The sequence below is a fragment of the Pleurodeles waltl genome, chromosome 11, assembly GCF_031143425.1.
Source record: "Pleurodeles waltl isolate 20211129_DDA chromosome 11, aPleWal1.hap1.20221129, whole genome shotgun sequence".
Taxonomy (NCBI): domain Eukaryota; kingdom Metazoa; phylum Chordata; class Amphibia; order Caudata; family Salamandridae; genus Pleurodeles; species Pleurodeles waltl.
The window spans coordinates 889767878-889791195 of record NC_090450.1 but is presented as its reverse complement, the minus strand read 5'-3'; the positions used below and the strand labels follow the sequence as shown (position 1 = coordinate 889791195).

Here is a 23318-nt window from a genome sequence, read left to right as displayed (position 1 = left end):
AGGTTCAAGGCAGGCTCCAGGCAGCAAGGCAGTCATTCCAGATACAGCAGCAGTCTGGCAAAGTGCACAGCAGGTCACTGCAGCAGGCTGTCCCCTGAGGCCTTCCACAGGTCCAGTTGTGAATTGAAGAGTCGGTTTGAAGGTTCTATTTTTATACCCTGGTAACCTTTAGGGCTGGGAGGAAAACTCTGCTTTGCCAGAGGAGTTCACAGTGTTTTGCCAATCCGCACTACAAGTGGAGCGTGGAGTTCAGCAAAAAAAACTCTATCTACAGCCGGCGGTGCAGAGTTTACAGTCGAGCTCACAGCTTACCCCTTTTACCTCACTGTATTCATGTCACTATTGCTCTCAGACAAACCAAACCCCTACTGGGTTGACCGCTCGATTCTTTTTGCCCCTCCTAAAGTATATATGATCTCACTGGGACCATGTTATTATGGGCAGGCATCTAGCAGTGACCACCCATCTGAGGCAACATCTTGAAATAATACCATTTGCTACAATAATGACTTTACCTATGAAAATGTATGCTGAAGCAGACAAGTCCTAAATGCACTGTTGTGTGTCACTCCTACCTCTGAGGGTGTGACTGACTACTGAGCTTGCACCTTCTGTATTGCTGTAAATGGGTGCGCAGTCTGTTTTCTGTGTTCATGGATCCCCTACCCTTTTGCTTGTCTCCCTTCTCGTTTTCGCTATCTGTCAGTAGAACCCTAGCTTTGTCCTTCCCAGCTACCCGTCGTCATGATGTTGCTTGTCCTACTGGCTGTCATGTCAGGCAGGAACTAGTGCAGAGGGTCATCGTATCTAATTGGCCCAGAGAGGAGAGCAGAGCAATGGTAACGGCACAGACTGGCAGCCACCCTCTCTTTCACAAAATTGTAAATGGGCCCTTTTTTTCTTTAATGAATGGAATGGAGACTATTAGGTGACTATTGTTTCTCCCTTGTTTAGCCTCTATCGTTGTACTCCAGTGCACTGCTCACAGCAATACACTATGATACCGATAGCAGCAGCTTTAATCATGTCTTCTGTGTATTACGGACTCACTCTGTACATGACATGATTTTATTTAAATCAGTTGCGGACAAGGTGCTTGTGTTGAGGGAATACTTTTTTAATGCTTAATCTAGGGGTGGCTGAGTAATATTCTGCCTGGCTGCGGGACACCGCGGAATTCCACAGAGTTTTTCGGTGACTCCATGGAATTCGTCAGAGTGAAACTCTGTGAGATTCGCCCACCCCTCGTTACCTTCTCCTGTTCTTGGATTGTCCTGACTCCTGTGCCCTGGCTCTAAGCTGGCTGCAGTGACAATACAGGGTTGTTAGACCTATTATGAGGAGACAGGACAAAGCCTATTTAGGTGAAAGTCGCCCTGTGCTCAGTTTCACCCCCCACCCACCCTGACAGTTGATAGCCGATTGAGGCACCTCTAATCCCACTATTGTGTGACTGTCTGGGAGGAATTCACAAAGTTTAACTTTCAGCTACACCCAGTTATGTGACCCAAAACAGGGTCGATGCACACAGGGCTAACTGCAAGAAAATGTCCACTCTCTAAAAGTGGCATTTTCGAAATTGTAATGAAAAATCTGACCATACCATTAAAGAGGGTTTATCATTACAATTTCATAGGTACCAAACATGACCTATCTACTTCCTCTCAATTACAAATTATGGCTTATTAAATGCAATATCCTATATAATGTTATCCTATGGGAAGTGTAGCCCTCATAATAGTGAAAACTTTATTTGGCAGTTTTTCACAACCAGGAGATGTAACACTTAAAAATACATGACCGACCTTTTAAATATACATTATTCAATATGCTGCTTTAGAAATGCACTATGAGTATGAGCTTGCTGATTGCATATTGTTCTTAATCACAAGATTTTTCAAATTACGTTGATTGATTTATGACGAGCATGCTATAAAGAGATTTGATTTCGAAATTACATTTTGGAGGAAAATGTATACATAGGATTGCATGGCAATTTCAGAACAAAGTATTTTTTTGTAAACAAGGCGTATAATATAATATTTTATTGGGACACTAAACCAGAATAATTATGATTTGTGTTGCGAGCTTGCATAAGCTGTTTTACGCTGAAAATATACATGTTCTAAGATGGTGGATAAGTTAAACACCTTTTTTTAGTACATCCACTGCGTCTTTTGTCATGAACATTATTTTGTAAGGTGACCGAAATGCATTCTGTTTTATGCTTTGGCCTGAATACATTTACAACTTGAAACAGTAACCAGAGTGCTGTGCCTGTTCTTTATATTTATAATGCAGAAGTGGAGGATAATTTAATGTGCAGGTGGGTGCACTATGTGTATGTGTGTGCATGTATGTACATATTTGTGTAAATATATATATATAATAATGTATATATATGTATATATGTATTTGTGATTATATATATGTGTGTGTGTATATATATATATACATATATATATAAATATATAACTTGTGCCCTAATGTAACCATTACTCACACCCTCACCATGTACTTCTAATTACCCCAAAAATTACAGCACTCATGACACCTTTGATAACACCGTTGATAATATCTATGTAATATTTGCAGTACAATTTTCTCAAACAAAAACAGAGCAATACTTTCATCTCTTTCCCTGCCCACATGTCTGTAGGCAGAAAAAGTGATGAACCATCTACTTCCTGTAGGCGGGAGCACTTTGACAACTCCTGCCCACCCGCAGCAGAGTGTTTGCTCTCACTTGGTGAAAGTATTCAAATCTCCAGCTGTTAGAAATGGGGTTTTTGGTTGGCAGGCAGGTTGCCCTCTGTCCAAGCAAGAACCCTCACTCTAGTCAGGGTAAGTCACACACAATCCAAAATCAGCCTGTGGTCACCCTCCGGTAGCTTGGCACGAGCAGTCAGGCTTAACTTAGAAGGCAATGTGTAAAGCATTTGTGCAATAAATCATACAACACTATAGCATAACACCACAAAAATACACCACACAGTGTTTAGAAAAATATATAATATTTATCTGGGTATCTTCAGGTCAAAACGATCAAAGTTGCAATATGAATTTGTAAAGATATCACTGAAAAGTGATATAAAGTGTCTTAAGTCTTTAGAAAGTAAACAGAGTCTCTTTCAAACACAAAGTACCTGGTTTCTGGTGGAAACTCTCCTCAGAGGGCCACAAAGGAAGAGATGCGTGGAAAAAGGGTGTGTGCGTCGATTTCTCCCCAGCACACACGGACTTGCGTCGTTATTTTCCACGCGGGGAAGTCGAGCGTCATTTTCCGGCACGCGGACAGTCTCTTTCTGTGGGTCGAGGGGATTACCAGATGTCCTGGGTCTGTGCGTGGATTTTCCTGCTTGTTTTCCGGCTGCGCGTCGTTCTGCGGGGCTGTGCGTCGAAGTTTCGATCCCACGGCAGGCGTCGCGTCGATTTCTCCTGCGGAGTCGGGCGGCGTTGTCCTTGCGAGGCCGTGCGTCAAAGTTTCGGTCGTCCCGAAGGCGTCGCATTGATCAGTGTCGGTGTGCGGCGTTTTTCTTGCCGCGGAACAAGCTGTGCGTCGAAAAGTTCGGCGCACGGAGCGTCCAAGAGGAAGAGAGAAGTCTTTTTGGTCCTGAGACTTCAGGGAACAGGAGGCAAGCTCTATCCAAGCCCTTGGAGAGCACTTTTACAGCCAGACAAGAGTTCAGCAAGGCAGCAGGCCAACAGCAAGGCAGCAGTCCTTTGTAGAAAAGCAGACAGGTGAGTCCTTTGAGCAGCCAGGCAGTTCAGCAAGGCAGCAGGCCAACAGCAAGGCAGCAGTCCTTTGTAGAAAAGCAGACAGGTGAGTCCTTTGAGCAGCCAGGCAATTCTTCTTGGCAGGATGTAGTTTCTGGTTCAGGTTTCTTCTCCAGCAAGTGTCTGATGAGGTAGGTCAGAGGCCCTGTTTTATACTAAGTTGTGCCTTTGAAGTGGGGGTGACTTCAAAGAGTCTCTAAGAAATGCACCAAGCCCCCTTTCAGTTCAATCCTGTCTGCCAGAGTCCCAGTAGGGGGTGTGGCAGTCCTTTGTGTGAGGGCAGGCCCTCCACCCTCCCAGCCCAGGAAGACCCATTCAAAATGCAGATGTATGCAAGTGAGGCTGAGTACCCTGTGTTTGGGGTGTGTCTGAGTGAATGCACAAGGAGCTGTCAACTAAACCTAGCCAGACGTGGATTGAAGGGCACAACAAGATTTTAGTGCAAAGAAATGCTCACTTTCTAAAAGTGGCATTTCTGGAATAGTAATATTAAATCCGACTTCACCAGTCAGCAGGATTTTGTATTACCATTCTGGCCATACTAAATATGACCTTCCTGCTCCTTTCAGATCAGCAGCTGCCACTTCAACAGTGTATGAGGGCAGCCCCAATGTTAGCCTATGAAAGGAGCAGGCCTCACAGTAGTGTAAAAACGAATTTAGGAGTTTTACACTACCAGGACATATAACTACACAGGTACATGTCCTGCCTTTTACCTACACAGCACCCTGCTCTAGGGGTTACCTAGGGCACACATTAGGGATGACTTATATGTAGTAAAAGGGGAGTTCTAGGCTTGGCAAGTACTTTTAAATGCCAAGTCGAAGTGGCAGTGAAACTGCACACACAGGCCTTGCAATGGCAGGCCTGAGACAGGGTTAAAGGGCTACTGAGGTGGGTGGCACAACCAGTGCTGCAGGCCCACTAGTAGCATTTAATCTACCTGCCCTAGGCACATGTAGTGCACTCTACCAGGGACTTACAAGTACATTAAATAGTCAATCATGGATAAACCAATCAGTAGTACCATTTACCCAGAGAGCATATGCACTTTAGCACTGGTTAGCAGTGGTAAAGTGCCCAGAAGTCAAAAGCCAACAACAACAGGTCAGAAAAAATAGGAGGAAGGAGGCAAAAAGTTTGGGGATGTCCCTGTCAAAAAGCCAGGTCCAACACCAGCCAAGTCAGAGCAAACACCTATGTCCCGGGGGTGGGCACCATGGGACAAAGCGGAAGTCAGCCCTGGGGAGTGGCGGTCCCCAGGGCCATGAATGGCTCCAGCAGTGGGGGTTGCGTAGCCCCCTACATCCATTTGCATGGACCAGACCAGGGAGATGGGAGTCCCTGGGGCCAAAAATGACCGGGGGAGCACGCAGCCCCTCTCTTTTAAAAAAAAAAAAAAAGAAAGCCCTGGGGAGGTGGTGGTCCCTGGGGTTTCTGGGGGTCTGTGTCCCCCACAAGCATTTTATTTGCAGCCCTGGGGAGGTGGCAGCCCCCCTGCATTATTTTACAGTAATTTGCCCTAGGGAGGTGGTGGTCCAGATGGGCGAGGGGGGGTGCTGTGCTGGCAAACCCACATAATTAATAACCAGTTTCCTGGGGAGGTGGTGGTGCCTGGGGCTGCAGAGGGGCCCATCCCCACTGACATTAATTTAACATTTTGCCCTAGGAGGGGGCGCTTCCCGGGGCTGCAATAAGCCCTTGGAGAGAGGCCCTGTGGACCCCCTCATTTTTCTATAACCCCCAATAGCCCCAATGCACCCAATACCCCCAGAATCTGACCCACCCAGGGGCAAATGAAAGGAAGAGCACAGTATTTTTAAAAACAATCTTGGAAAAATCCAGCTGGATCCGGCTGCAAATTTTTCAGAGATTAATAAAAAAAGAAAGTTAGCCCTGTCGAGGTCCCATGGGGACCCCTGCACCAAGGCTAGGGGCTCAGGGTGTCTCTGACCCCTTTTCTTTTTTTTAATCTTTTTTTGGGACACAGCTGAAGCTGAGTCCCGAAATGGCTGCCAACCATTCTTTGTTGGATTATTGTCAACCAATCAGATATCAGCCCAGTGACAGTTGGATCTATACCCCTAAATATCTATATTTTGTATCCTTCAAAATCACAAAAAGCATAATCTGTGGAACAGGAACTAGCTTCCTGCCAAATTTGGTGTATTTCCATTTAGCGGTTTGGGCTGTAGGCGTGTTAAAAGACCCTTTGGAAAAATGAATGAGGAAAATGTGTTTTGGGATCCCCCTTTTTCTCAGCTACCGCTTGACAGGTGACCCTGAAACTTTCAAAACAGCAGCTGAACTGACTTGTATTAGTTTGGAAGGTTTTGTAAAGATTAATTGAACAGTGCCAAAGATATTGGCAAAACAAAAAACACTATCCTATGGAAACTAGGTCCTAACTATAACTACCTACTGGAGACCGCCAGTATATATACAAACACAAAGGGGCATATTTATACTCTGTTTGCGCCGAATGTGCGTCAAAATTTTTGACGCACAATCGGCGCAAACCCTGCCCCATATTTATACTTTGACGTCCGACCCCGCGGGCGTCAAAGTTCCACCATGAGCGTCATTTTTTGGAAGGGGAAACCAGCCTTGCGTTAATTATATGCAAGGTAGGCGTTCCCTTCCAAAAAATGACTTTAAGGCCTGTGCCCCATATTTATACTCTGACGTCATTTTGACGCACAGGAGGGGGCAGGCCTTAAAAAACGGCGCCCAGACTGATGGGCGCCGTTTTTTAACGCCTGGGTCAGGGCAGGCGTTAATGGACCTGTGGGCTCAGAAGGAGCCCAGAGGTGCCCTCCCATGCCCCCAGGGACACCCCCTGCCACCCTTGCCCACCCCAGGAGGACACCCAAGGATGGAGGGACCCATCCCAGGGAAGTTGAGGTAAGTTGGGGTAAGTATTTTTTTTCGTTTTTTTTTGTGGCATAGGGGGGCTTGATTTGGGCCCCCCTACATGCCACTATGCCCAATGACCATGCCCAGGGGACATAAGTCCCCTGGGCATGGCCATTGGGCAAGGGGGCATGACTCCTGACTTTGCTAAGACAGGAGTCATGTCAATGGAGGTTGGGCGTAAAAACAAATGGCGCAAATCGGGTTGAGGCCTGAATTTTGCCTCAGACCTGACTTGCCCCATTTTTTGACGCCCAACCTCCATTTTCCCCTACGCCGGCGCTGCCTGGTGTGAGTCATTTTTTTTTACGCACACCAGTCCGCAGCGCCGGCTAACGTCATTCAATATATAAGGCGCCCGCATGGCGCTTTGGAATGGCGTTAGGCGGCGGTAACATTTTTGACGCACAACTGCATTGGCGCAGTTGTGCGTCAAAAAGTATAAATATGGGCCAAAGTTGCAGTTGCCAGAGTGCTTCCTAATCGCTGGTGGTGCAAGGTAAAGCACTACATCCAAACTATTATCTCTTAATACAGAGAAAAACGTGCACTCGAAATAGAGAATAATGATGGCATATATTCAGCAGCATCGAACTCAGGCTGAGAACGCATTTTAGCTGATAGTTCAACCTTTTTCAACTGAAAAGTGTCATTTCCCAATTCATTTATAGCTTTTGCGCGTGAGTTAATCACAACCAACATAGTAAAAATATTTTCTCGAGCCATTTCTTCAGTTCAAATTTAAACAGAATCTGTATCTGTTTCGATTTCTTCAAAAATCAACTTTTGACGACTTGTATAACACTTTTCTTGCATTCTGCAGCAGCCGAAATCTCCACTCACCACACATTCAAATAATCTTAAATAATCAATCTGGCATTATATCATCATTATTTTCAATTTCAAGTGCATGTGGGGGTATCACCACATTGACAGAGCTGCCAATTTTCCCAAAAAGAAATATTCCTGTGGGAGGGAAAAAGAATCACCGAGAACCTGATTTAAATATCTATAGTTTGGAGGTGGAATATGATACAAGCTAACATTAAAAATGTTTTAAAAAATACTAAAATACTCTGGCCATAGGGCAATCCCACCCTCCAACCTCTTCTGTGTTTTGCATTCAGGATGACGATGTTGGGGTTTTGGCTGTTTATGGAAGGGTGGGTGCTGAACCTTGTGACAGGCCACAAATACTCAAAACAGAATGACTGGCTGAGAGGAACCACAGGGGGATGCACACATCAGACAGGGAGAGGCTTTATTACAGATATCCTGATGACTGTTCTCCAAGATAAATGAAGCAGTTTGGGCAGGAATCCAGAGATGAGCCCAATTGGGAGGAAGAGAACTGTTCTTCTGTAAGGCCATGAAATAAAGGTAAGTACTTATAAAGTATAGAAGTGGAAGGCCATCCAGATGACAGGATGAGAGAATAAGCATGCTTATTCCCAGGTGAAAGTCTAGAACTATAGACTCAATTTACTTGGTGGCGAAGGACATAAGGATGTTACAGAGCCCTTGTGAAGGCTCAAAGGCGGAAGAACAACATCCAGTATTAGACAATGAGTGGATAAACTTAGATAGACCTGCAGACATACAGACACAGGCAAATACATACATGCATGCACACACTCACAGACATACCGTTATCCATTCATATAACTCACCTAGTCAACACACCAATCTGTTATTGTACTATTGTCTCTCTTCCATTTTCTTGACATGCCCACTCTAATTCCCACGGGTTTTGGCATCCTGCACAAGCACACTGCCCTATTCCCTACCTCCAACTCTCGAATCCACCAGTAGCTCCCACATGACATGCTTAGCACTGTCAGGAACAATGAGATTGACAGTGCAGGCTCTGCAGTCCTCCATTACTACCAATTAAACACAGCAATTGCATGGTGACTGGACATCTTGCAATAAGCCCTCTGTTGTCAGTTGCACTGTGTGTGATGCAGCAACCTGCCCTCTGCTGTCTGGCATCTGGAGTTTAGAGATGCAACATTCTGCTAGACCTATGACAGCTGTGCCCTAGCTCTGTATCAGAAATATAAACTCGGCACATGTGATGGACTGCTCGCCTCATCACACTTGCAGTTTCTGTTTGGTCTTTGCTTTCACTCTTAGAGCTTGTGAGCATGCAGCATACTGCATGAGACAGAAACTCACAAATCTAGATTGCCACAGTGATTGCAAAGAATGTTGGTGAGCCAATACTGAAATTGTATTTTGGAGTCATTACTGTACAATTTTTGTTTAAGAAAATGTTTTTTAATGGTATGGTTACGTTTCCAGAAATATGCCTATTTGGGAGTCTGTCCTAAATGATTGATGTGACATAAAATTCAGAAATGAGGGTGCGAGTAAAGACTTTTGCCCACTTTTGTTGACCAATAGCTGCAGGCTCCCGTGGTGCAAGCCTGCTTTGAAAACATTTTTCAACTTTTGGTAGGAGCGTGCCATCATTTACTGCTGTCCTGTGTTCTAAATGAAGGTCTGATTTAGTATATGGTGGATGGCCCATTATAGTGCAGGGCGATGAAGTAAACTACTTTGTTGCCCTGATGGGGTGCCATCCACTAAATTCTGAAGTGTCCACTGGTGGCGGACATTTCAAGCATTGACACGAACCGATTTTCAAGTAGAAAATTGCAAAACAGGATTTTCTTTTCAATAATTAAAAAATGTCCCCTTGCCATGGGAGTTTCCTCATGTTGCAATGGGACTTTGAGCACTTTTCAGTGGCACTCACTGCCAGGTTGTTCCTGGTGGTGATGGGCACTGAAAAACAGCTATATGTCTGCCCATCTAAATTAGGTGGATGGACATACAGTAAAACTGCCAATGGCCCTTACTCGAGTGGACTGTTGGACGAGTTTGATCACGGTGGAGATGGAGTATTCTCTGCCGTCACCAAGCTATCTTCCATCCGCTGAATTTAAATCAGGCAGACACCCCATTATGTTGGGGAGGAGGGAACTCCATCACCATTGCGACGGAGTTTACTCTCTGCCAACATGTAAATTGGACCCTTAGTATTTTAATACGAGGTGTATCTATGTATTTTGAAAACTATTGTCAAGTAGGAGAGATTGTCCGTGCCTCGTGAAAATAGTCCCTTATAAAAAAGAGAAATGGCACTTGAGAATGGAAAGTACTTGTTTTTTTAAATTAAGTTATGCACAATTCTGAGCTTTAAAGATCCACAAAGGCCTCTGCAAATGACTTAGAATCCATGTCTTAAGGCGACATGGCAGAGGTGGTACAATTATGCTGTCATCTGATTTATAGTAAAATTTTAATATTGTTTGCTGTCTGGAGTGCTATTAATTTATGGTATTAGGAAGAAATCACATTAAATAATATGCTTCTGTTTTATGTGTTCAAAGATACCTCCTTCACTAAAATAGTGGATGATTATTTGGGGTAAGTTGATGGGAGTGACAGTTCATGTCAGGGCCGACTTTAGCGCTGGTGGCAACAGTCTTTTTTGGCACTCCCACCCCATGACCACCTCCTCGAATTCACTCACTACCACCGGCAAATGTGTCCCTCATCTCTCCATAGCCCCTCTTTCACATACATTCATTTTTTTAAAGCGCTTGTAAAGGCTGGCTTTACTGATCCACTCAGCTATCCACATAAAATATAGTTCTGTTCTTTGCAGCAGCCATATTAACCCTCTATGCTACTGTGGCAGGAAAGCCCAATCAATAAAGATGCATTTAAATTATGTATTTATCTTATGACATTTGTTGGGCTTCAAAGACAGAGGTCGAATCTATTGCTATGTCTTTAGACAAATTGCTGCTTTTATTTTTTTTACATGGCAAATGGTGTTTACAAACTCTGCTCACTTTGGAGTCAGAGAAAGAAAAGTAAAGTGAATTATGTAAAAACCTTGCTGGAGAGTGTGAAAGTAAAGGCAGTAGGATGCCAGTTTTTGTAACATACAACAAAATGTAAATACCTCCAAATGACCTGTACAAATTCAGCAGTTAGGAAAGCAAAAATGAAGATTATTTTTTGTAATTGTTTAGCGTGATGGAAACATAGTTTTTAATATGATCAAAAAAACGAGACACTTTTCTTGGTGATGCACAAATGATAAATATGTACTGAAAACCAATTTCCACACTGTCACCGGGTCTGTCAGTGACGACACGAAGACCGCAGGATATGTGTTCAGGTAAGTTTTATTTATTTTGTTGCTTCTGGCGTGACATGTACTTTACAGGAAGTCTACTGTTCACTCTTCGTCTTTCCTTTGCTAGATTTCAAGTATTTTTTTCTATTCTCTGTCTTCCAGAGCTCCCGGGAGGCGCATGTAGGAAAGAACAAGATAAAGTATCGGTAAGTTCCTTTCCTTTCTTTCCTATTCTTTGTTTTCCTACTCTTTTCCTACTTCCTGTCTTAGTTATCTAATGAGGTTTCTTATACTTGTGCTCTACTACTTTCCTGTTCTCAGTCATGTGTGTACTTCTCATCTAAAGATCGTTGCTTTCTTCTGGATTGTCTTTCTCCTTTATTTGTTTTTCACCTTCCTGTTGTCCTGTGTTTTTTCCTCTCCTTCTCTTGGACTTCTTTTAAGTTTTGCTTTCTCTTTACCCCTTCACCTCATGGCTCTCTCTCTCAGTCTCTGTATTCCTTTCTCATTGAGGCTGTATTCCTCTCACGCGCTTATTTCCTATAGAGTGCTTTTCTTTTCTCCTCTCCTGTTGTTTCTTTAGGGATTACCCTCGGTTTTTTTCCTCTTACCGCCCGCTATTCCCTTCCCGCTCCCCTTCTTTTTGTTGTCCCACGCCTCCTCCAAGCCACCCCCCTCCCTTTGTTTTCCCCTACACTCGCTTATGGAGGCACCTGGGTGTGCCACGCTTCTCCAGAAGCGTGGCGGGTGTCTTCGCGGTGCGCCTCCTGTGCTGCTGTTAATACTCCGGACACGTCCTCCCATCCCTCTGAGTTCTGGACCGGTGGCCTCTTCTGGCGTCCGTCGTTGCACCCCAAAACTCCGGCGTCTTCTGTGCTTCCATCCGCTGTCCATCCTTCTTCCTGGTCGGCGTTCTCCGGCCCTCGAGTGGCTCGCCACACCCCTTTTAAACCCAGAACACAAAAGGGACTGGTCTCTTCTTCCTTCCGTTCTGGATCACGCGCGTCAGCACATGCCACCTTCACGGACGGGTCGGGTAGCACCGACCCGTCACACACACCTTATCATTGTGTGTAATATAGTTACATCAGTAAACCTGTATGGCTGCGCAAATTAAGTTGCTAGTGTTGTCTGTTAATGGCAGTTGTTAGAAATGGGGTCTTTGGTTGACAGTCAGGTTACCCCCTGTTCAAGCAAGGACCCTCACTCTAGTCAGGGTAAAAGAGAATCACCCTCAGCTAACTCCTGCTTACCCCCTCGGCAGAGCAGTAGGCTTAACTTCAGAGTGCTAGGTGTAAAGTATTTGTACCAACACACACAGTAACTCAATGAAAACACTACAAAATGACACAACACCAGTTTAGAATAATAGGAAATATGTATCTAAACAAAACAAGACCAAAACAACAAAAATCCGACATACACAAGTCAAGTTATTAATTTTGAAAGATTAAACTCAAAGATAGCGCTTAGAAACACAAAATGCTTCGATGACGTGTTAACACGGCGTCGTGACGGAGTAATTCCCAACAATCCGACACCAGCGGCACCGGCCACAGAGTCACGTGGACCCCCCAGGTACAGTACCTTGGTTAAGAGTGAAAACAAGCCGATGCACAAAGTCGGGGATTGCGGTTTCTGTGCAAAATGTTGAATCCGCGCACTTCGAGCGGCGTCAGTCATAATGTGGTGCGGCGACTTCTACTGAGTCGCGGACATCGGCGGGGCTGCAGCGATGTCAGGCCTGCGAAGGTCGTCGCATTCCAGCGAAGATCACTGAGTCGGTTGCAGGCTGCGTCACCAGATTCAGCAGCGGCGTCGGTCCAGAGTCATCCAAACTCAATTTCCTTGAATTTTCACCAGCTTTTCCTTTCAAGGGCCCAGGGACTGGATAGGGCACCACTTGTCAGAGCAGGAGTCTCTCCAGAGACTCCAGGTGCTGGCAAAGAGAAGTCCTTGTTGTACCTGAGACTTCAAACAACAGGAGGCAACCTCTAAATCAAGCCCTTTGAGATTTCTTCTCAAGATGGAAGGCACACAAAGTCCAGTCTTTGCCCTCTTACTCTGGCAGAAGCAGTAACTGCAGGATAGCTCCACAAAGCACAGTTACAGGCAGGGCAGCTCTTTTTCCTCAGCTCTTCAGCTCTTCCCAGGCAGAGGTTCCTCTTGTTTTCAGAAGTGTTCTAAAGTCTGTGGTTTTAGGTGCCCTTCGTATACCCAATTTCTCCTCTGAAGTAGGCCTACTTCAAAGTAAAGTCTCTTTTGAATGTGAAATCCTGCCTTTCCCAGGCCAGGCCCCAGACACTCACCAGGGGGTCGTAGACTGCATTTTGTGAGGACAGGCACCGCCCTTTCAGGTGTAAGTGACCACTCCTCCCCTCCCTCCTAGCACAGATGGCTCATCAGGAAATGCAGACTACACCCCAGTTATTTTTGTGTCACTGTCTACTGTGAGGTGCAACCAGCCCAACTGTCAAACTGATCCAGGTAGGGAATCCACAAACAGGCAGAGTCACAGAAATGGTATGAGCAAGAAAATGCTCACTTTCTAAAAGTGGCATTTTCAAACGCACAATCTTAAAATCAACTTTAGTAAAAGATGTATTTTTAAATTGTGAGCTCAGAGACCCTAAACTCCACATGTCCGTCCGCTCCCAAAGGGAATCTACACTCTAATCAGATTTAAAGGTAGCCCCCATGTTAACCTATGAGAGGGATAGGCCTTGCAACAGTAAAAAACGAATTTAGCAATATTTCACTGTCAGGACATGTAAAACACATTACTATGGCCCTCATTCTGACCTTGGCGGTCGGCGGAGAGGCGCCGGTCGGACCGCGAACAGACCGGCGGTATTAAAAATGGCATTCTGACCGCGGCGGTCACCGCCGCGACCGACCGCCACTTCCCCACTCCGACAGCCACGGCGGTCATGACCGACGGGCTGGAGTCTGCGCACTCCGGTCCGGCGGTCGACCCAAGACCGCCAACGGTATCATGACCCTGCTTACCGCCGCGGTTTCTGGCGTTCGGGAACCGCCATGCGAACCATGGCGGTAGGCACTATCGGGGCCAGGGAATTCCTTCCCTGGCACTGATAGGGGTCTCCCCCACCCCCCACTGCCCCCCCGAGTTCTCCCCCCACACCCTCCACCCCCCTGCCACCCCCCAGAGGTGGTACGAACCCCCTCCCCACCCCCACCCCGACATGCACATACACGCACCCCGACATGCACACACCCCCAACATGCACATATACACACCCCCTACACACACACATACACAACGGGGACACATACCCGCACACATACATGCCGACATGCGCACCCGCCGAACTACACACATTGCCCATAGGCACAGCAGCACTCCCCGCCCGCATGCACGCACTCACACACCCCCTCTACACACTCACACGCACACCCCCATGCACGCACACATCACACAACACCCCCCCACCCCCTCCCCTCACGGACGATCAACTTACCTTGTGCGTTGGTCCTCCGGGAGGCGACGGGAGCCATAGGGACGTGACCGCCAACAGAAGACCGCCAACAGAAGACCGCCACACAGAAATGTGGGTCGTAATTTTGTGGGCGGTGTTCTGCTGGCGTGGCGGTGGAGGTTGACCAGTCTCCACTTTCCCGCCACACTGGCGGTATTCCGGCGGAACACTCCCAGCGGTCGGAATACGCGCAGCGGCATACCGCCGCGGTCGGCGGTCTTTACCGCGGCGGTAACTCGGCGGTCTTGCGAAAAGACCGCCAAGGTCAGAATGAGGGCCTATATGTCCTACCTTAACCATACACTGCACCCTGCCCTTGGGGCTACCTAGGGCCTACCTTAGGGGTGCCTTACATGTAGGAAAAGGGAAGATTTAGGCCTGGCAAGTGGGTACACTTGCCAAGTCGAATTTATAGTTAAAACTGCACACACAGACACTGGAGTGGCAGGTCTGGGACATGATTACAGAGCTACTAATGTGAGTGGCACAACCAGTGCTGAAGGCACACTAGTAGCATTTGATTTACAGGCCCTGGCACCTCTAGTGCACTTTACTAGGGACTTACTAATAAATCAAGTATGCCAATCATGGATAAACCAATCAACAATACAATTTACACAGAGAGCATATGCACTTTAGCACTGGTTAGCAGTGGTAAAGTGCTCAGAATTAAAAAACCAACAGCAACAGGTCAGGAAAAATAGGAGGCAGGAGGCAAAAAGATTGGGGATGACCCTGCATAAACTAAAAGTCCAACAGCAGTACATAAAGCTTTAATGAGATTATAAAGTCACCAGCCTCATGTCCATTAAAACCTAAACGGGTCGCAGAAGTTTCCTTTTCTAAACATTGGGTAAGAGTTCTGAAATGGTTGGGAAACACTGGTCTAAAATGCTCATTATTCATTAACCTGCCCAGTAATATATCAACACGTGAATACATGAGAGATATCAGACAAATTAGATACGACTGAATTAAAGCATAGAATTGACTCAATAATATGTTTTTTGCCCTTTTGCTATTTTTCCTCTGTCTTCTGTCCTGTTTCTCTGATTACTTTCTTTAATATCAGACACAAGTCTTGCGATTTGCAATTGTTTGCCTCAAACTGATTTATACCTCCTTGAACTGCTAATAATAAGTACACTGCCTCAGGTCAAATTTAAATAGTGATCCTACCATTGTAATAGATGCATTACATTAAAATGAACACAAATGAAATGTAAAAGTGTGGGTTCTCCGCTATGTAATAGTATATGTTGTGCAAATTAAGCATTGACCTTGCTCTGGTTGTTACTGGGACGGGCGCCAATGTTTTGATCTTGGTAGTCTTCGCAGGCAGCTGTGATGAATCAAGAAAAAAACAGTCTGCGAGATTTTTAGAAAGTAAGGGTTACTAACTGTTACCAAATTTGGCCCTGTTCACTGTAAAGCAAATATCTCTATTGGAGCAATATGGTAACCTGTTGTTCTATTTATTTAGTTTACATCAGAGTGAATATTATGAAGGTTGGCATTCAGTGCTACACCTCATATCCCCGGGGCTCAAACCTTTTCTGTACTAAGAGCTTCTCATGTTCAATGAAAAACTGTTCCTGGGTCACATGATTGTGTGTAGTTTGTAGTTGGACTTTTTTTATTCCTCACAGATAGCCCCACAAAATGAGGATTAGGTGTGTCTGGATGGCACATCACTGGCAGGATGGGGAGAGTGGAGCAGGGCACAGCCCCACTTGCAACTGAACAGGCTAGGCTTGTCACCACTGCATTATTGATGAAGCCGGCTTGGAGCCAGAGCAGGAAAGGCAGGAAACTTCAAGTACCTCAAAGGGAGTTCTATAGAAACATATCCTACTTTGAAGAAAGCACCAGGTATAAAATTAGGACCCTCAGACCCACACTTCAGTTCACTTTCTTGAATTGCAGAAGGGCTCTCAGAGGACTGCCTTTTGCTGTGGCCAGGTGTGTACTTCAGAATACTGCTTTGATGCACCTGAAAGGACTGCTCTTCAAGGGCTGAAGTTTGCCTTTAACACTCAGAAGCCTGTCCTGCTGCTTGAGCCCTGTTCCTCTTTTTGAACCCAGGACTAACAAAGTGACACCAAGGGCTAATTTGTTGGTCTTCTGACCTGCCTCAGGGACAGAAAAGGCTCCAAACATTTTGACCCTGCACCTGGAACTAGACTGAGTGAGTCCTAACTCCCCAAGTGGTGCCCTTGGAACTATGGTGGTGGTGTTAAAAGTGCTCAGATAGCTAAAATCCAAAACGTGCTCTGAGAACCTGGAGGAGACTGGGACCAACCTGCTTGACCATGCACCCCAAGGTGCATCGACAATCGACCTGACTTCATGGCATCTCTTGCTACATTCTTCGTCACAGCAGCAAATTCTGTTCAGTGGTTCTTTGCCTCATCATACAGAAGATTTTTGGCTTTGAATAAAGATGCTAAGTCCGAACATAGAAATGTTTATAACAATTTCATCCAGTGGTTCCTTGATGGTGAAGCCTTCTCCTTGGACACCATCTGCAGCCTTGCCTCACTGAACTTTACCTTCTCAGGCAACTTTTTGCTGAAATTTCTACTTAGTCCAAAGGTAAGTTTCAACTGGGCCCAATTCACTTATTGTATTCTACTTGTGTTCCATCACGGTCAGCCATAATTTTGGACTTTGACCCAGTGTCGCACAAATAGATATCCGTGGTTGGCGCTTTGATCTTTTAGGTGCTAGATTTTACCTTAAACTTTAATAATTCAAAACTCCAGTTTACCAATTGGAGTTTTGTTGTTTTGTTCTCAAATAATTCATTGAAATGTACTCTATTTCCCTAATTGGTATGTGATTTCTCTTGCACTCTGTTTTCACTTTTTTACATTTTGTGTGCTGCATAAGTACTTTACACATTGCCTCTATTTTAAGCCTGACTGCTTTCAAACAGTAAAAAAGTTAAAACATGGCACAAGAAAAACACCACACCAATCCAAAAAAATAGATTACAAATTAAAGAAATATTTTTAGAACAAAACAACAAAACTCCAACTAGTGGAACTAGAAATACACAATGTTTGTGTTTTTGGAGAAAAGTAGCCCTTGGAAGCCAGAAGTGCTAATTCCTGGACTGGCTCCAAGTCACAAAGTCAGGCAGACTGTGATGGAGTGCAGGCTTGATGGAGGAGTAAGTTCAGTCTGCTGTTAAAGTCTCTTGTGTTCTGGGCATCAAGATCCAAAGTCCTTGCATGGCCTGAATGGCACATGCATAGAGGAGCTATGGATGGGAGCTTGACGTGCGAAGTCCTGTGTCAAGATGCATCATGCTGCGCCGGTGTCAGGGAAGCCACTTCTCAGGCGCTTCGATGCGGGCCTCAAGCTGCATAGTGGCCGATGAAGTCACTAATACTTCGAGGACTTGTGGCAAGATGAATCATGTTGAGTCAAGATGTGTGGAGTTGGGCTGGTTTGTTGGCATTGAGACGTGTTGCGCTGGGACGGAGTTTGCAAAACCACCAAACAGGAGCTGTGATGTGCAGTCTGGCATAGAGAAGTGTCCAGAAACATTGATTTTGGTCAAATGTCAAAGCTGAGATGCATTGTGCTGGGTCGGTGCTGGTGAAGCTGCTGAATAAAAGCTGTGATGTCCTGAGCTGAGATGTGTTGAGTTGTGTCGGCGCCGAGCATCCTGTTATTTCCCTGTAGCTCAGGAGGTCTGCTGTCTGACCCTTGGAGACACTCTAGAGGGGCTGGATGCAAACAGGGAGGGTGGCCTCAGCAGGGCAGTCCAAAACAGCAGAATAGCCCCTGAGCTGCAAAGAAGGCCTTGAGCACCAGAACAGTCCTTGATCAGCAGGGCAGACCTCACACAGCTGAGCAGTCCTTCTGTAGAGGCCATAAGCCCAGAGGCAATCGGAAGAGTGAGTCTGAGGGCCCCTTTTTATACCTAGTGCCTACTTTGCAGTGGGAGAAGGTTGTGGAGTTCCCCCTACAGATGTGTCTAGAATTTTCCACCCTGCTGCCCTGGTCCCAGTCTGTCTGGGGGCTCAAAAGTCCAGTGTGAACTCCACTGTTTCAGAGCTGAGCCAGAGCCTTTTAAGTGCAAGTGTGTGCTTAGAGATGGCCGTAGAGATCACTTGGTTCTACAGATGAACTAATTGCATATTATAAGAAATAATGGGGCTGCTCTCTTTCTTTTTTGCAGCCCTGTCTTGAAACCAGCCAGGAGCCATATGATAATGAGGCTTGCTGGCTCAGTGCAGAGTTGAGAGCCTCTTTTTAAACAGGTGCAGTGTGTTAAAGCCATTTCCTTTAATGCAAGATGTCTCAGAGTTAAAGCTTTGATTTCAGATGATACAACTTGGAAACAACGAGCAAAGTGTATCTCTTTGGGTTTCTGAGCTATTTTATTTGAAAGAATGCATTAACTCTGAAAAATGTCAAGTTAAATCAATTTACTTTACACACTGCATGTACATAACAAGCATTTGCAATACAATGGGTCTCGCATTTTTCGAAAAAGTTAATTGTCATCTTTTGACAACAGCGCCCACGAGCAAAAAGAAAACATGAGAAGAAACTGAAAAAAGACGACTTGGCAAAATAAAATAAAGTTGACTTTAAAAAATAAAACTTTGTAATTTTGTGCCCCCCGGACATGTTTTTGCCAGTCACAACCCTTCTGTTTGAGGGGCACTCGAAGTTAATAACAACAAATAGTCCCTCGATCACGTGAGGAGCAGCGGATGGGCACTAATTAAGTTGCATCAATTAGTGCTTGAGGAGTGCCACCACACTAACAAATGGTAAGCAACAGGCGGGCTCCAAGCCATGTACTGAACACAAGAGAGTCTCTCAAGCAAGACGCATGTGGTAGCGCATGCACTAACAGGCTCGGCCCTAAAAGCGGGGGCTGGGCTCTGCACTAAGCCAGAAAAGCACAGGATGATACTACGAATGTTAAACAAAGTGCATGAGACCCTGCACAGTGACCTTGGAATATAAGATAATTAAATGTCTAACAGGTTGATGTCAACCATTTAGTAAGTTTATCTAATAGTCTTGGAATAATATGTAAGTAGAAAAGAGCCTAGAATATACTAACTTTAAACTTGAATCAAGTGACAAATTACTTACAACAGATATACAATATACTCGCTGCAGAGTTAAGTCTTTTAATTTGATACAACGGAAACTGCATGAAAAGCAACTGCAAGAATGAAGTAATAGGAACTGACAAACTGAAGTGGCATGGTGGGCAAAAAAACAATGGGTTGGAATGTTACCCTGAGCGATTGCCAGTGGTCAGGCTTATTGCAAGCATTCCTCCCATCACCTTTTGTGTATTGTTGGAACTCCCTAAGTGGCCAGGAGTATGGCCAGGTGTGGGTCCCTTGCTCACAGTGCCACTGGAGCCAAGCTACAGCTGACTGAAGAGACCCTATCAGGACGAAACTGTTCTTGGGTTGCTTGTGTTCCAGTTCAGAGAGGTCCTAACTTGGCAGTTCAGGCAGGACTGTTCCGATTGGAGCAGGGTCAAGGCTGATTTGCATTTTTGAGGGTCTAAACTGAGGTGGCATAGTGGGCGAAAGAATGATGGGTTGGAATACTACCTTGAGTGATTAACAGTGCCTAGACTAATTGCAAGCATCCTGCCATCAACTTTTGTGTGCTTTTGGTTACTAATTCAACCAATGAAAAATTATCCGTCTATACCAAAGCAGAACAATAAAAAAGAAACTGAGTACTACATTAGATGTCTGAATCTTCACTGTTCCTCTTGAATGTGTTAATTCTTAGGACTTATAAATGGTATGTAACAAACTGCAGTGGCTATTGTTAGGAACTTTCCTGAATGATTAGTTCCACATTTCCTCTTCTGAAAGCGAGGTGCATTGTTTGTGAGCGGCCGCCTCAAGTATGACAAATATAGTTAATAATTTATGCCACTTGATACTGATGTGCGACCTGACCATACCTACAGCTACCATTGAAATACTCATGCTATGTAACCCTCGCCTCGGTGTCTTATTCTCTCCCACCCCAACCTCTTTCCTATTTCTGCCATAGCTCTCTCTCTTTATCCACATCCCCTATTCCTCTTCCAGCTAAAAGCACGCCTTTGAGTCTCTCTCTATCTATAACTCTCGTCCTTTTCCATCCATTCTTTCCTCCCCGCAATTTCTCTGCCTTTCTTTTTTTCACATCTACCTCATGACTGTTTCCTATACAACTCGCTTCCCTTGCATTTCACGTTTACACTGTCCTATACGAGCTATATGCAACCCAGTCATTCCTTTTGCGAGTTTCTATTTTTTTCACTTGCAATCTATACTTACAGGTCAAAAGATCAAATGTCCGAATGTCGTAAAATATATAACTCTATAAGCTACTAACTCCTGCCTTTTGAGAAATTAATATCACTGCCTCCTGCCACCACCTCCCTGTCTCCATATTCTCTCTTTTGCATCTACCATACCACTTTACCATCTATCTTAGGGATTTCAAGTTGACATATTTCACGTAAAAATCGCCAATGCATTATTTTCCTTTTGTTTTCCGGCGCTTAAACTTTTGTATTTCTCACAGAAAATGCAAAATTACTAATAGCAGAATGCCAAAGAAATGTAGGACTGCGAGAACTACTCAAATTGGACCAGACGTGTAAAAAAATGTCATCAGCCTCTTTCATGTCCCTCAGCTTTCTGTTTAACTATCTCCAAACTGGTCCCTCTTATAAAGTTCCCCTCAATCACCTCTTAAGTATTTGCCCTTGCATCCTTCCCATCTTCTTTTCCTCTTTTCTGATTTCTCCAGCTTCCTCCGCCTTCAACTGGGTCTCCATTTCCCCAACTACCCCTCCCACTTTTTGCTAGTCTCTCGTTTCTCCTTATCAACGCCTTACCTCCCCTCACAGTTTCCCCAATTCCTCCTTTCGCCTCTTTCACCATCCTCTGTCTTGCCTGAACAGCCTCTCGCTGTATACATCCGTAACAGAAAGCACAGAAAGCTCTGAGGGAGGTCTTCAACAATTAGATATAACTGGATTCACGTTCTCTTCCCTCCTTTTTGTAGCAAATGTTTTCTATTGGTGTGTATTGAATCCATTTACAATAAGCAATGTCGTTTTGAATACATCCAGATGAAAAAAACAAGGCAATTTTATTACTTGCATTACAAAATGGGAAAACCAGCACTCGAAGTTCATTTAAAGTCCAAAAAATCTTTTTTTATTACCTACGTGCATTAGAAACCATTTATAACTGGTAAGTTGGAACATACAAGTACGGTGCCTTCAAAAGAAGCTGTAATCACTAAATGCTAATGTATTTCTCGGGTTAATATGTTGTAGGCTACATGACAGCAACACATCCAGATATAACGACATTCAGTGGGTGGTATGTGTAAACAATAGGCACCTTCTGTCTTCTGACTGTGAAATGAGACTATCCCAAGTCCATGTTTTCCCATCATGTGCAGTCTTCTGCCTGTCTTTGCCTAATAGAGGCGCAAACAATTCCATCGGTGCATTTAGTTGTAGGAGCAACATATGGAGTTAGTGCCCGAGAAAGATACAGTTCACAACATGCATGGATACGCTATGCTACTTAAACCCTTCATGTGTCATTATGTTCATACACACGTAACATCTGCATTCAGGTTGTCAGGTACCCATAAAACGTATCATCAAAGTTACACGATGTCTTCTTATGATATCATGAGACACCATGTACGTTTCTTAAGCATCCATTTAATCATGTAGTGCATTGTGGGAATTGATGTCCTGCTTCACTGAAATTGAACGAATTGGACTAATGTTATAGATTACAAAGTTATCTAAAAGAAACAATAGCAATGAAATATGTTGTCTCTGAAGACACAATGCCATCAGTCAAACTAAGGTGTCAATATCACGAATTATCTACCATATTTTTTAAGCAAAGTCAATGCAGTTTGACCTATAACACTGTCAAGCTAAGCCAGAACTGTTGCAAATGCAATACAAAAGAAAAACAATTCAATTCAGAAACGTTTGAATTTCGTTTACAACTACAACACAGATCGAGAAATGCATGGACGACAACAATTAGCAGTGATTTAGAAAAATACTGGCGCCCTGCCACAAAGAAGGAATGAAATTGTGTTTAGTAACTTTGGGAAAGCTGGTAGTCACTAAGGCCTTAGATATTTTCAATGCTTATAATCGGTAGCCAACACGTAGCCAATATTTAGGAGAAATACGAAAAGCAAGTCAAATTGTAGAAACTGTGTACATACCAGACGCCAAACTCAAACAACTTTTAAACCCGAGTTAATATTTAAAATTGTCTCCATCCCACTGCTCAGAAGTAAATCCGTTTGGTACAGCACGCCTCCTGCTTTCAATCGACTGATTGCTGGACCGGAGGTATCTCAGCTTTAAGTAATAAAAATCACACAGTGTCTGCTCAGCGTCAGAATCCTCTAGGACCATCGGAGCTACGTCAAGCTGCAAACACGAAGCGACTTACTTGCAGGAGGGGCTTTGCTCCAGAGAGTTATCTTATTTGCTTGCAAACTCTGACCTTCTCGGAGTATCTGTCCTGTTGCTGTCTCCTCCTACAAAGAGGGAAATGCATGTTTGTTACATTCTGTGCTGGCAAACTGCTTAATAGGGAAAAAGCCACAGATGTTTTGCTTCTGCTAACAAATGTTGGAATTGAGTTCTGTTTTTTGCACAGTAATTTGTAATGGGAACTCTGACTTTTGCAACGAAACACATATGCTTATTACAACAGGTGCAAAGAGATTTTGTTCCAGCGCTAGCTCTTTAGTAGAATTCAAACAGGATATTATAGTGGAGTCTGTACTATTCGTTTTCAGTAGTGAAAAATGTCTTTTTTTCTGAAAGTGTTTACCCTATACACATATGTTGTTGTGTAGCCTTATGTATTGTACAATAAGTAGGTTTTGTTTATTAGTGATACAATAACAGCCGCTAGATA

General features: G+C 44.5%; 1 protein-coding gene across 5 annotated transcripts in view; it reads right to left on the bottom strand.

The window, feature by feature from the left end:
- The window catches only part of CMKLR1 (chemerin chemokine-like receptor 1), a 270815-nt gene that overhangs the window by 96203 nt on the left and 151294 nt on the right, over positions 1-23318 (bottom strand). For 3 of the 5 annotated variants that reach the window (XM_069214790.1, XM_069214793.1, XM_069214791.1), the window contains one exon: positions 22845-22932. The gene's annotated coding sequence lies outside the window, so the exon portion shown is untranslated. Of the gene's footprint in view, positions 1-22611; positions 22751-22844; positions 22933-23318 lie in introns of all 5 variants that reach the window. The other 2 variants (XM_069214792.1, XM_069214794.1) reach the window with 1 other exon arrangement.